The 12,974-nt window shown below is 43.6% G+C and overlaps 1 long non-coding RNA gene across 1 annotated transcript in view; it reads right to left on the reverse strand.

The window, feature by feature from the left end:
• LOC149743810 (uncharacterized) overlaps nt 1-10,605 on the reverse strand; it is a 42,858-nt gene extending 32,253 nt beyond the window's left edge. Inside the window, exons 1-2 of the long non-coding RNA XR_016391765.1 lie at nt 10,415-10,605; nt 9,176-9,273 (exon numbers count right to left, since the gene is read on the reverse strand). This is a non-coding gene — a long non-coding RNA (uncharacterized LOC149743810). The remainder of the gene's footprint in view (nt 1-9,175; nt 9,274-10,414) is intronic.
• Nucleotides 10,606-12,974: the final 2,369 nt, after the last annotated feature.

Below are 12,974 nucleotides of genomic sequence, written 5' to 3' on the forward strand. Positions count from 1 at the left end.
CACTCACTTGCAGGCCAGAAGCAGCCATGGACTCAGCTAGGTCCTGACCCTGCCCATCAGAATGCCAATACAAGATTAGGGATACCCCAGACCCTGCAGATAGCTGTGTCAGGGACAGTGATCCAACACCAACTCTGCGACTCCTGGGCCCTGCAGCCAGAACTCAGGACCTGTGTTTTCCTCCCAGTAGCCAGCATAGCCCCAGGACCAGGGACTGGGCACTAGCCCTGATATCTCCTGGACTGCAATTCTACCCATGAGTGAACCAGCACTAGATTTGGTGTCCCCCAGAGTTGTGCAGCCAGCTGCCTTACGATTTAGCCTCACCAAGCAGCACAGGCAGCTTCCATACTAGGCAGAGTCTGGCAAACATGCACTCTGGGGGCAGCCAAGCCTACCAGACCACCCACAGTAGTCAGCCCACCACAACAGAAGAGCCCAAGCAGCCCACATATGGGGTACACCTTGAACATATAGTTCTAGTGAGCAGGGGGCAGTGGGTTGCTGGGACACATAGGACCTCTCCTACAAAAGGCCACTTCTCCAAGGTCAGGAAATGTAACGAGCCTACTACATACATAGCAATAAAAACAGCAAGTTAAGAAAAATGAGGTGACACAGAAACACGATCCAAATGAAGGAACGAGATAAGAACTCAGAAGAAGATCTAAGTGAAGTGGAGATAGCCAATCACCTCAACAACGAGTTCAAGGTAATGACTATAAACATGATCAAAGAACTCAGGAGAAGAATGGACGACCAGAACAAGAACTTAGAATTTTTTTTAAAAAGAGTTAGACCGTTAAAGTACAACAAAACAGAGGTGAGGAATACAGTAACTGAAATGAAAATTTCACTAAAAGGAAAATACTGTAGACTAAATGATACAGAGGAATGAATCAGAAAACTGAAGGGCAGAGAACTGGCAATCACTGAAGATGAAGGGTAAAACAATAGATTAAAATGAAATGAGGAAAGTTGAACAGACTTGTGAAACAACATCAAGTGTACTAATATTTGCATTATACTGGTCCCAGAAGCAAAAAGGAAAGAGAAAGCAGTGTAGAACATACCTGAAGACATAAGAGCTGAAAACTTTCCTAACCTGGGAAAGAAAACAGACATCCATGTCCAGTAAACAAAGTAAGGGCAAAACAGGATTAACCCAAATAGGACCACACCAAGACTCATTGTAATTAAAATGGCAAAAAAAATAAAGATAAAAAGACACTATTAAACGGAGCAAAGGAAAAGCAACAAGTTACAAACATGGGAACTTGCATAAAGTTATCAGCTGACTTTTCAGGATAACCTCTGCATGCCAGAAGGGAGTGGCATGGTATATTTAAAGTCATGAAAGGGGAAAGTCTATAACCAAAAATACTCTATCCAGCGAGGCTCTCCTTCAGATTTGATGGTGAGATCTAAAGTTTTACAGAGAAGCAAAACTTAAAGAGCTCAGCATCACCAAAACAGCTTTATGAGAACTCTTAAAAGGGCTTTTCTCAGTGAAAAAGAAAAGGCCACGACTGAAACATAAAAATTAGGAAAGGAAACTTACTAAAGGAAAAACCTCATTGGAAAAGGCAAATATTCAACAAAGGCAGTAAATCAACCATATACACAGCTAATAGGAAGGATGAAAGAAAACACTAATAAAATCATGTATATTCACAACAAGAAGTTAAGGGATACACAAAACAAGTAAATGTAAAATACAAGGTCAAATTCAGTAACTGTGGGGGAGCAGAGTAACAATGCAGTGTTGTTAGTGTCCATGTGAAATTCAGAGCTCAGCAACTTAATCAGACACACACACAGATACACACACACAGACACACACACACAACTGAAAGAAATCCAAACATAATATTAAAGATAGTCCTCACATCACAGATGAAGGGAATAAAAGGGGAAGAAAGGAACACTGAAGAAATTAAAGAGGTATTCTAAAAATACCCAAGGCAAATGAAAATGAACACACAATGATCCAAAATCTATGGGACACAGCCAACGCAGTGTGGGAAGTTATAGGGGGAAGTTATAGTGATACAAGCTTATTCTTAGGAAACAAGAAAAAGTTATAGTGATACAAGCTTATTCTTAGGAAACGAGAAATATCAAATAAACAACTTAACATTACACCTGAAGGAATTAGAAAAAGAAGAAAAAACAAAACTCAAATCTGCCAGAAAGAAAAAAAATAAGAAAACAATACCATATGCAATCACAACAAAAAGAATAAGATACCTAGGAACAAACACCCCTAAGCAGGTAAAAGACATGTGCTCAGAAATCTATCAGCCATTGGTGAAAGAAGCTGAAGGTAACAGAAAAAGATGGGAAAATATAGCAGGTACATGGACTTGAAGAATTAATACTGTTAAAATAACCATACTACCAAAGACAATCTACAGATTTAATGCAATCCCTATCAGAATACCAAAGCATTTTCACAGAACTTGAAAAAGTAATTTTAAAATTTGTATAGAAACACAAAGACCCCAAATAGCCAAACAATCTTGAGAAAGAACAGAGCTGGAGGCATCACGCACCTTGACTTCAGGTTATACTGAAAAGCAAGAGTAATCAAAGAGAATCGGACCGGAGCAAAAACAGACACAAAGATCACTGGAATAGAATAGAGATCCCAGAAATAAGCCCACACACTTATATTTACTTGATTTATGACAAAGCAGGCAATATGGAGAAAAAACTGTCTCTTCAATAAGTGGTACTGGGAAAATCGGTCAGCTACATGGAAAAGAATAAAATTAGAGTATTTTAGCACACCATATATAAAACAAACGCAAAACTGAATAACGATCTAAATGTAGGACCATAAAACCCCTAGAGGAAAATACAGAACATTCTTCAACATAAATGATAGCAACAGTTTTAGGTTCAGTCTACAAAGGCAAATGAAACAAAAGCAAAAATAAACAAATGGGACTTCACTACACTTAAAAGATTTTGCACAGCAAAGTAAACCAAAGACAAAATGAAAAGACAACCTGCTGAAGTAGAGAAAATATTTGCACATAAGAGGTTAACACCAAAAAGATGACCACGCAAGGGTTCATATCTAAACTACAGAAACAGCACATAAAACTCAATATCAGAACAACACACAAAATATTTTTATAAAAAATGAGAAGACCTAAATAGACATTTTTCCAAAGAAAAAATACAGATAGACAGCCAGAACTCACAAAGATGCTAAACATAGCTAATCCGGCAATAAAATGCAAATCAAAACAATGAGATATATCACCTCAGTCTTGTCAGAATGGCTGTCATCAAAAAAGTCACAGATAACAAAGGTTAGTGAGGATGTGGAGAAAGGGAAACTCTTGTACACTCTTGATGTGAATGTGAATTAGTGTAGCTACTGTGGAAAGCAGAATGGAGGTTCCACAAAGAACTAAAAATAGAACTACCATAATATCCAGCAATTTCACTCAGGTATATAAGAGGAAAGCAAAAACATTATTTCAAAAAAATAACTGCACACCGATGTTCATAACAGTGTTATTTGCCATAGCGAAGATATAGACTCAAACTAAGTCTTCATCAATAGGTTAGGGGATAAAAAAGATTTTTCATGATGACTTCAGCAAGAAATGAAATTTTGCCATTTGCAAGAACATGGATGGACTTGGAGGGTATTATGCTTAGTAAAATAAGCCGCAGAGAAAACAAGCCTGGTAGGTTATCAGTTACACGTGGCATCTAAAAAATTGAATACAACAACAACAAGAACAAAACAGACTCACAGATTAAAGAACAGACTAGTGGTTACCAGCAGGGAGAGACAAGGTGGAGGAGCAAAATAGTGGTAGGAGATTCTGAGGAAGAATCCACTATGTATAAAATCAATAATCTACAGTGACGTACAGTATAGCATGGGGATAGAGCCACTCTTTTATAATAAGTATAAATGGAGAACAAGCTAAACATTTATGAAGCACTATGTTGTACCTCTGAAACTAATATAATAATGTAAATTAACTATAGATCAATAAAATATAAAGTAAGAAACAATAAAGGGGATACACTGGTTATTAGATAGAAATCAATTAAACACAAGTCTTGGAAATCAATGAATTGAAAAACAACATGTAACACACAACATTGGCATTTAAAGTGTATGATCTATTCATTTAAGTGGTTAAAAATGGTACCCATTCTCACAATTTTGTATATCTAGGATAAATTATTATCTACAAAAATTAGTTACAAATATTCACTCAAAAAGAAAGAGAAAATTTGGATTAACCCATTTTAGTATACAAATTTAATATCAAAGTCTCTATGTAACATTGACTTGAATAAGTTCTGTTAGCCACTTCTAGTTTCTTTGTGATGTAAAATCTTTTAAAGCATAAAAATCAGCCTTCCTATATTTTTCCATTAGACATACATAGAAGTTAAAAGAAATGAGAAGACAGAGCAATCAACCAGGAAGGTGAATTTACTGAGAAACAGTCATTCATTCTCCCTCCTCCTTTTCTTTTCCTCCTTTTCCAGGTCTCTTTCCGTTCCAATCAGGAAAAGTCTGGTGAGTTCTGAGAATATTTCTTTGAGGGCTTCAAATCACCACACCTACATCCTCTGCCACAACTACACACACGGGAACAAAAATAAACCTCTGCTATCTACTCATGTAGGAGGGATTCGTGCAAAATAAACTCCTACATGGAGACCAACAGGTGAGTTTTCTACCTGTACTTTTTAATGTCTTTCCATTATCGTAAATCCCACACATTACGAGGCAGCAGCGGTTATGTGAGCTTTTCCTTGAAGTCAAAAAACTTGCATTCATTTCAAGTACCTGGTGATCACAGGGTACAGCCAGGGAAGGTGCCATCCCCCTTGGGGGAGGGCGGTGAATGGGCTCCCGCAACCATGCACCTCCTGATGTACAGATGCTGGAGAAACAAAGGGCGGTCACACCGCAGTCAGCCTGTCAGGCTGTTGGGCCACTGGGCAACCCCACCAGCCTGGAAGTGCCCCATCAGTCGCTGAAAGCAAAACCCTGTCCCCCCCTGTGAAGCCAGGCAATTTGGGCCAGAGAGTCAGAGGAGACCGGTAATCAACTCCTCCTCTCTGCTCACCTCCTTGGGGTTACAACAACCCCATCTCCAAACCCAACTCTGACCCTGGAGTGCGAAAGTGGGAGTGCAGGTGGGCTCTGCCGGTGCTTCAGCACCCTCTGGGAAGCCCCCTAGTTTGAATATGATTTGAGTTTGATCCTGTGAAACCATCAGAACTTCCCACCAGAGATAAATGAGGAGATTCTGGCCTTTATTAGTACACACGGTGAACACGGTGGTCCTGGCTGTACTTGCCAACCCTCCTATTTTACCCACCTACTTTTATCGACCTTCCTCCCTGTGAGTACCTTTGACCAACCCTGAGCTCAGACTCCTGACCTATTACAGTGACTTTGTCAGTCTTTGTTTAAAAATGGACAAGTAGGGCTTCCCTGGTGGCGCAGTGGTTGAGAGTCCGCCTGCCGATGCAGGGCACACGGGTTCGTGCTCCGGTCCAGGAGGATCCCACATGCTGCGGAGCGGCTAGGCCTGTGAGCCATGGCCGCCCAGCCTGCATGTCCGGAGCCTGTGCTCCGCAACGGGCGAGACCACAACAGTGAGAGGCCCACGAACCACAAAGGAAAAAAAAATGGACAGGTAATAAAATGAATTTAACCTAGAAGCAGCAGCTCAGTAAGGGAAATAAAATCATCAGAAGCTATCTAATCACAGCCACAGCCATCCAGGGCTCTGTCTTATCTGCTGGGGCATAAGAATGGGACCTTCCTAAATTTGAAGGACATCCAATCAAATAAGTAAAGGTGTCGCTCACCTCTGGCTCTTGGAGGGATTGCTAGGCGTCTACCCACTGTATACTAACTGCAAAACACTGTCATGGTTTTGAAACATCTATGTTCCAGAAAAGCTTTTTGGGGTGCATGGGGAAGGTTTGTTTGTGACATCAAGCAAAAAATAAATCACCAAGCTCTTTGAGCACAGGGGTGCTTAAGAGGGCAGTAGAAAGAAGGAATGGGCAGAAAAGACGATCTCCTCTGAAGTGAAGGTCGTTTTTCCAAAAGAGTAGGATTTAGTCTCAGTTTAAGGAGAACACTTTTAAATAGCTGGGACAGCTCCAAACTGCAGTTTAGGGAACGAGTGCTTCAAAAGAACAGTGCTTTAAAAGTCCTGGCAAGGCAGCAAGTGGATGAAGAGTTGGTTTTGCATAGTTTTGAACACAGGAGTAAAGAAACATAGGCATCTCTGACTAAAAGGCCCTGAGATCCTATGGCATCAGTGGGTCAGTTGCAGGGGGCAAGGGGTGTGGGGGCAATATTTCTCTCTCAACGTTTCCCAGGGCAGCCACCCCTCCCTACCCCACCCCCCTACTCCCTTCACCCTTCCTCCCTCCACTGTTGGGTCCCCAGGGACAGCACTTCTTAAGCTGGAGCACTCAGGCACCATCTCTGCAGTCTGGAATCTTCCTGGAGCCTGACAAGTTCTGGGACAGGAAGCCAGGTCTGCAAGGCCGCTGGGGTGCAGTCGGACCTGGTGGCCTGGAGGGGAACTGGAGCCCTGAAGCCCACCCATGTCCTTGAAGCCGAGGGAACACATGCTTCTAACAGTACTTCTCAGGGATCAGCGTGCTCCCCACCCGACGGTGATCCATACTCACTTGAGGCAGCAAGGACTGCCTCTAACTAGGCCCCTCGATTCCGCCTTAAGGGTCCTCGGACATATGTGAGAGCGCAGGCCCCGGATCTCTTTAGTCAGCTGAGGCCAGTGCTGCCGGGGTCCCTCCAGTCCCATCCCCCAGCCCCTCTCTCACGGACTGTATCTAATAGAAGAAAGAGTACAGAGGAATTGGCTGAATCAAGCGACCTGGGAGCCTGGGTATGAGTTTGAAGACCGAGAACCTAAGGCGCAATTACATATTATTGGAAACTCTTGTGGGGTGTGTGCAGGGAGGTTAGGAGGCTGAGAAGCTGAGTCCGCCCGGTGAGTCCAGCCCCAGGACACCACACAGCCCCGCCCCCTTTCCCTGCCATCAGACAAGGGGTGCCGCAACTCCAGTCGGGACTCTGCACTTCCCCCTCCCTGATTCTCCTCCAGAAGAGCAGGTGGCCCCCCTCTGAGGGCAGCTGCAAGACAACACACCAAGTCTCCCTGCACTAAGGCGCTACTGGAAGCTCTTCCTGAACAGCAGTGCTGCCTTGGAGCGAACCCGTGCACCGCCAAAGTTGGTCTTGTCCTGCAGCTGAGAGAATCGGAGTTTAAGTCAGCTGCCCTGGCTTTAAATCAATCAGCCCCCCCTTTAAGTCAAGTGACCCGACTTTAAATCACTTTGTGCCCCTCAAGCCTGCAACTTCAAAAGTTGGGAACTTCACTTTGATCCCAGCAGCTCACCGAGCTGAACGCACACTGTAGTCACCCCCAAACCTGGCTTAGAGGCAAGATATAAGGTAAGGGGATGGGCGTGCACTCATGGTGATGAGAGTGTACTTCATGTACCAGAAGGGTCTAGGTACTCTGGGGTACAGCAAGCAGTGCACGATACAGCAGCTCCCTGGCAAAGCTGGTGATGCACAGGGAGAGCAGGCACACCCATGCATGCAGAGGGTCCAGGACGGGAGCTGGGGCACAGCCAGCCGGGAGGGTCTGAAAGTGGAGGTTCTGAGCCTTCTTGAGAAAGGCAGATACAGAGGATGGATGAGAAACAAAGACCAGATGAAACATGGATTTGCAGAACACACCCTGCTCTTGAAATTGGCGTGGCGGCACCCAAGATTTGAGTCTTCTTACTCCCCAGTACCTAGTGCTTTGGTCTTTGCCCAATTACTTATAAAATTAATGATAATATCTAACCCATATAATACTGCATTTGTAGTGGTATCGCATGTTAATGTTACTATAGTGGAAAAATCTTTTCTACAAGAAAAATGTACACTATCTGAAATAAATTAAAACCCCTCTTTATAAAGAACTATATGGGACTTCCCTGGTGGCGCAGTGGTTAAGAATCTGCCTGCCAACGCAGGGGACATGGGTTCGAGCCCTGGTCAGGGAAGATCCCACATGCCGCAGAGTAGCTATGCCCATGTGCCACAATTAGTGAGCCTGCAGGCCACAACTGCTGAAGCCGGCGCACCTAGAGTCGGTGCTCCACAACAAGTGCAGCAAGAGAAGCCACCACAATAAGAAGCCCGCGCACTGCAACAAAGAATAGCCCCTGCTTGCCACAACTAGAGAAAGCCCGCGTATAGCAATGAAGACCCAACGCAGCCAAAATTTAATTAATTAATTAATTAATTTTTAAAAGTACTATATCCTTCTGTACAACTTATCTGGGAAGAACAGACAGATGGTGTGGGCGAGTGAGAAAGACCAATATTTAGTGCACATCTCTCGTGCAAGTTCTCTGCTGGCTCAGATACATTTATCCCCACTTTACAAAGGAGGAAATAAGCTCAGAGAGGTTTAGTAATTTTCCCAAAGCCAAACAGCTATTGAGTGGCAGAACCAGGATCTGAATCAAGTCTGTTACCTTCAAAGCCTAAGTCCTCATCACAACAAAACTCAATTCATATTTACATTAAACGAATTACATTGAAAAGTGGGGAGTTCTTGGCACAGTCCTGAATAAGAGTGAGAAAGAAAGGAATAGCATTGTTCCTACAGTCAACCAAAATTTTTGGAGCGGCTGCTAGATACATGGCCCTTTTTGGGGTTCAGCAGTGATCATGACAGGAAGAGTCCTGCTTTCATGGACCATGTAGTGGGGAAGAGAGACGGGTGCAACTTGTGTGAGGGATTTCACCTTGCTGGGCCTCTGTTTTCTCATCTGGAAAATGGGACGGGTGTTCCTCATTCTGTGGGATTGTCCAGCCCTCACATTCTCTGATTCCATAAGAAGCATTTGTTTTCCTGTTTCTTTAAAATTCATTCAGGCCGTGAGCCGTGATGAATGTTGTTAGCTGCTCCCCAAATCACTCTTTTCTCACCCTTTTCCTGTGACCAGGTCTTTACCGAAACATGACTCACAATCAGTCAAGTCACAGAACCTAAGGGGCACCCAGCAGAAAAATTCCAACCCTTGCTTCTCAGGGGCTCTGCGGTCTACCTGTCAGGTAAACTTAACTCACCTGGCACAAGGTGGCCATCCCCGGTTTCACATCAACATGATCTCAGGCACAAACCTCCTTGTTTTTCCATTTTGTCTTTAAGTAACTTGTTGAAACAACTGTACAAATATGACAAAGATATAAAATCAGGCATCTTCTGCCCCCAGTGCCTACTAATAAATGATTTTCTGCCACTTTAATGATAAAAATAGAACATTTCAACATTCTGCTGCCCTTATTATTTGTCATTTTTGTTGATATTTCTATTGAATACACCTTTCAATATTTTAACAATGGAACATTTATTTAGGTTGTTGCAGACCCAGCCTTTAGTGGTAAAGGTTTTGTTGTTCTATTGTTTCCTTTAAAATCATTATCCTACTTAAATGGATTAAGATCTATAGGCATTTATCTTATGAATATTGATGAAATGAATACACAGAGGGCAGTAGTACAAGTTGATTGGACTTGAGAACCTCTATTAGCATAGTTACGTATAAATATTATCTATATGTAAACCAAAGTACATGCTGAGTGAGATTCTCTGACACTTTTTCACCGTCTGCCCCTCAAGCCTGTGAGAAATGGAATATTTCTTGCCAGCTCAGTAAACAAAGTATGTCACAGTCATCAGCACTTGCAGCCCTCCAGTGTGAGCCGCGGGCCCTGAGAAACTCAGGATATGCAAATACAGAATGCAGGCCTCAGAGAGCTGAGGGGCATATCAAAGGAAGGATTTCAGGGAGCCCAGACTCTGGCATCTTCGCATACAAAGAAAAGCGCTACATTCCTCACGTTGGGAGAGCTGGTTTTCCTTAGTTAACAATCACCTTTTGATGTTCCCCATTACCTGCGTCAGCCCCCTGCCCTGTCCCCCCCCACCCCCGATACTTTAGCTCAGGGAGGAAGGAGCGCAGAGGGACTCAGCTGAATAAGGGGCCTGCGAGCCTCGGGAGGAGTTTTCAGCCGCTCTCCCCGCAGTCGGGAGTAGGGGCGGGACGCTGCAGCCGGCCCCTGTGCCTTCCTTGCCCCGTTTCCCCTCAGGACGCTCAGGCCGACCCCCTCCCCACGACCCCCACGCCCCGCGAGCCAGGCCAAGGGCAGGCGCGAGAGGAGGGACCGAAGTTCCCCGGGACCAGACGCTGGGGGCCGCTCTTTCTGCACAGCATCGGCGGGGGGCAGCGAACCCCTGCCCCTCAGAAGCTGGTCTTGCCCAGCCGCCTTGGCACCGGACAAGCCAGAGGGTCGCCGCCCACTTACCGGCCCGCCGTCCGCACGACTGTCGCGGCTTCGGCCGCTGGGGCCCCTCAAGAGCCGGCAGCCTCAGTGAGGCCGCCCTCCCCTCGGGCTCCCGGATAGTTCCGTGACGGCGAAAGGAGACACCGAGCTGAGGGAGCTCCAGCTCTGCGGAAACGCGGGCTCCGTTCTGGGCTTAGGGGGTGGGACGGCTCTTCCCCGAGGCCTTCCGGGAGGCAGGGAGGCGCCGTGGGAGGGAGCCGCCAGGAGCGCAAGGCCCCGTCGGGGGTCCTGGAGGGGCGGCACGTCCTGGAGGCCCCGCCCACTGAGGCCGCAGCCCAGGCCTTTTTCTTGGAATCCTACACAAAAAAGTTAGAAAGATACACGGTCTCTAGTAAATATTCACAAATGATTGTTGCTGCTGTGCTGACTATTCTATTAAACGTGTAAAATCCATAAAACACTTTAAGTTCAAAGTTAACTATGAATTTTTACCTTTCCTTATTATGTCTCTGCTATTCCCAATTGTGGTTAATGAATCATAGACTAGTTTAACTCATGTTTAACTAGTGTGGCATCACTAGTTAAACAAGAGCTTGTTTAAAAAAATGGAATTCAAGCCCACCAGAACTACTGAATCAGAATCTGCACTTTTAAAATCTCCCCAGTGTACTTGTGTACCCATGAATTGTTAAAAGTTTCATTTCTACCTTGACATGTCTTTTCTGGCTGAGAAATACACACATTTTATCCAGTTTGATATAAATAAAACACTCAAAAATGCATATGCCTGTGTTGAAACCATCATTTTATCATTTCTTTTCCAGATAAGTATAGTCTCTATACTGGTTTTGTGGGTCACATGCCATACTCTTTTCTTGTAGTAAGAAATAAGATAGAGAAACTTACTGTGTAAAAAAAGTACATACATACATATATATATATATATATATTAGTGGATAATTCAAGACAGTCTTCTAAATTAAAAACAGTTCTCTTAACTTGCTGTTTTCTTCTCGGGTCATATTATGAACTCTTCCCGTGGCCACACTATATGTGTACTTTTAGTTTCAGCGACTGCTGACATTCCATTATGTGCCCATACATTTCTCTCAAGAGGACTGTGAATGTCTGGACCAAGATCAATGAGAATTGTTACAGGGATGTGATGGTAGACAAGGTTAGGAACCTTCTCTCCTTGGGTGAGGACACCTTCCTTCCAGAATTCCTTATCGACCCATAGGGTTTAGAGTCCTTCACTTGTAGAATGTCTCCTGGAATCTTCTGCTTCCTACAATAGGGTTTCAGGTTGCAACGTTTCAGGAAAGATTGGGAGTTCGTGGGTATAATTTATCTTATTCTTTAAAACTGCAGCCTCCCTTTTAATATACTTTGTAACTGCTTGGGATGTGTCTACATGAACTGTGTACTATATGCTTGTGTTACAGTCCTTACAATATTTCATTGTTTTATTTTTTGTAACAATTTTCCATGGATTATTTGGGCTTAAGGTATATTAAAAGGGAGACTGCAATTCTGGGACTTCCCTGGTGATGCAGTGGTTAAGAATTCACCTGCCAATGCAGGGGACATGGGTTCGATCCCCGGTCCGGGAAGACCCCACTTGCCACGGAGCATCTAAGCCAGGCGACCACAACTACTGAGCCTACGTGCCACAACTACTGAAGCCGGTGTGCCATGAGTCCATTCGCCATTTATTTTTTGGAGAATACAACCACCTCTGAGTGATTAAAATTTAGACCAGCTAGTCAAAATGCTTTATCACCTGTTCTTCTAAAACACTGATCAACGCAACAAGTTTTACTAGGCATAACAGTGTAATTGTATTCTAGAGTTCATATCGGCAATATGGTTTATGACGTTGATGCTGGATCAGGACATGTCAATGTTATAACTGCTATTAATTGTCTGTTTGTTCAACGATTAAAGTCTCACGTGATCTGAGTTCAGACTGGAGTCATCCTGGTTGCTTGCTGTCTATTGAAGATTTCTTTCAGTATGAAAGAACAAGAGCAATACAGCTTACTTTACAAAATGTCTGTAAACTAAATGATGATATAATCTACATTCAATTTATTTATACATACCCTACTGTAGAACACGGTTTGTTTCGGTGGCAGAGCCCAGCAATTATGTAAAATTGAAACCTTTATCTGCGTGGGTTCAAGTCCTCTTCCTAAGAATATGTTTATAATGAACATTCTTTCACAAATGACCCGATTTAATTGACCAGAGCATTCCTTCATATTAACTAAATGGAAAATCCTAGGCTATATACAAATCCAGAAAGGGCCAAAAATCATCAGCCCCCATGGATTATTACAAACCATTGCTGAGGCTTTAAGTTATTTATTAAAGAATTACTATGTCCATCAACATCATCAATTTATATATTATTGCCCCAATGCTAGCCTTAACCCTGGCTCACACAACATGAATTCCTCTTTCCATATCTTATACATTAATTGATGTAAATCTAGGCATACTATTTATATTAGCCAAATCACAGCTAGCCATTTATTCCATCCTCTGATCTGGATGAGCATCAGATTCAAAATACTCA

The sequence above is a fragment of the Delphinapterus leucas genome, unplaced genomic scaffold (genome assembly GCF_059928025.1).
Source record: "Delphinapterus leucas isolate spDelLeu-1000000601 "Yukka" unplaced genomic scaffold, BTC_Dleu_Yukka2 spDelLeu_asBTCV2_sq74, whole genome shotgun sequence".
NCBI lineage: Eukaryota > Metazoa > Chordata > Mammalia > Artiodactyla > Monodontidae > Delphinapterus > Delphinapterus leucas.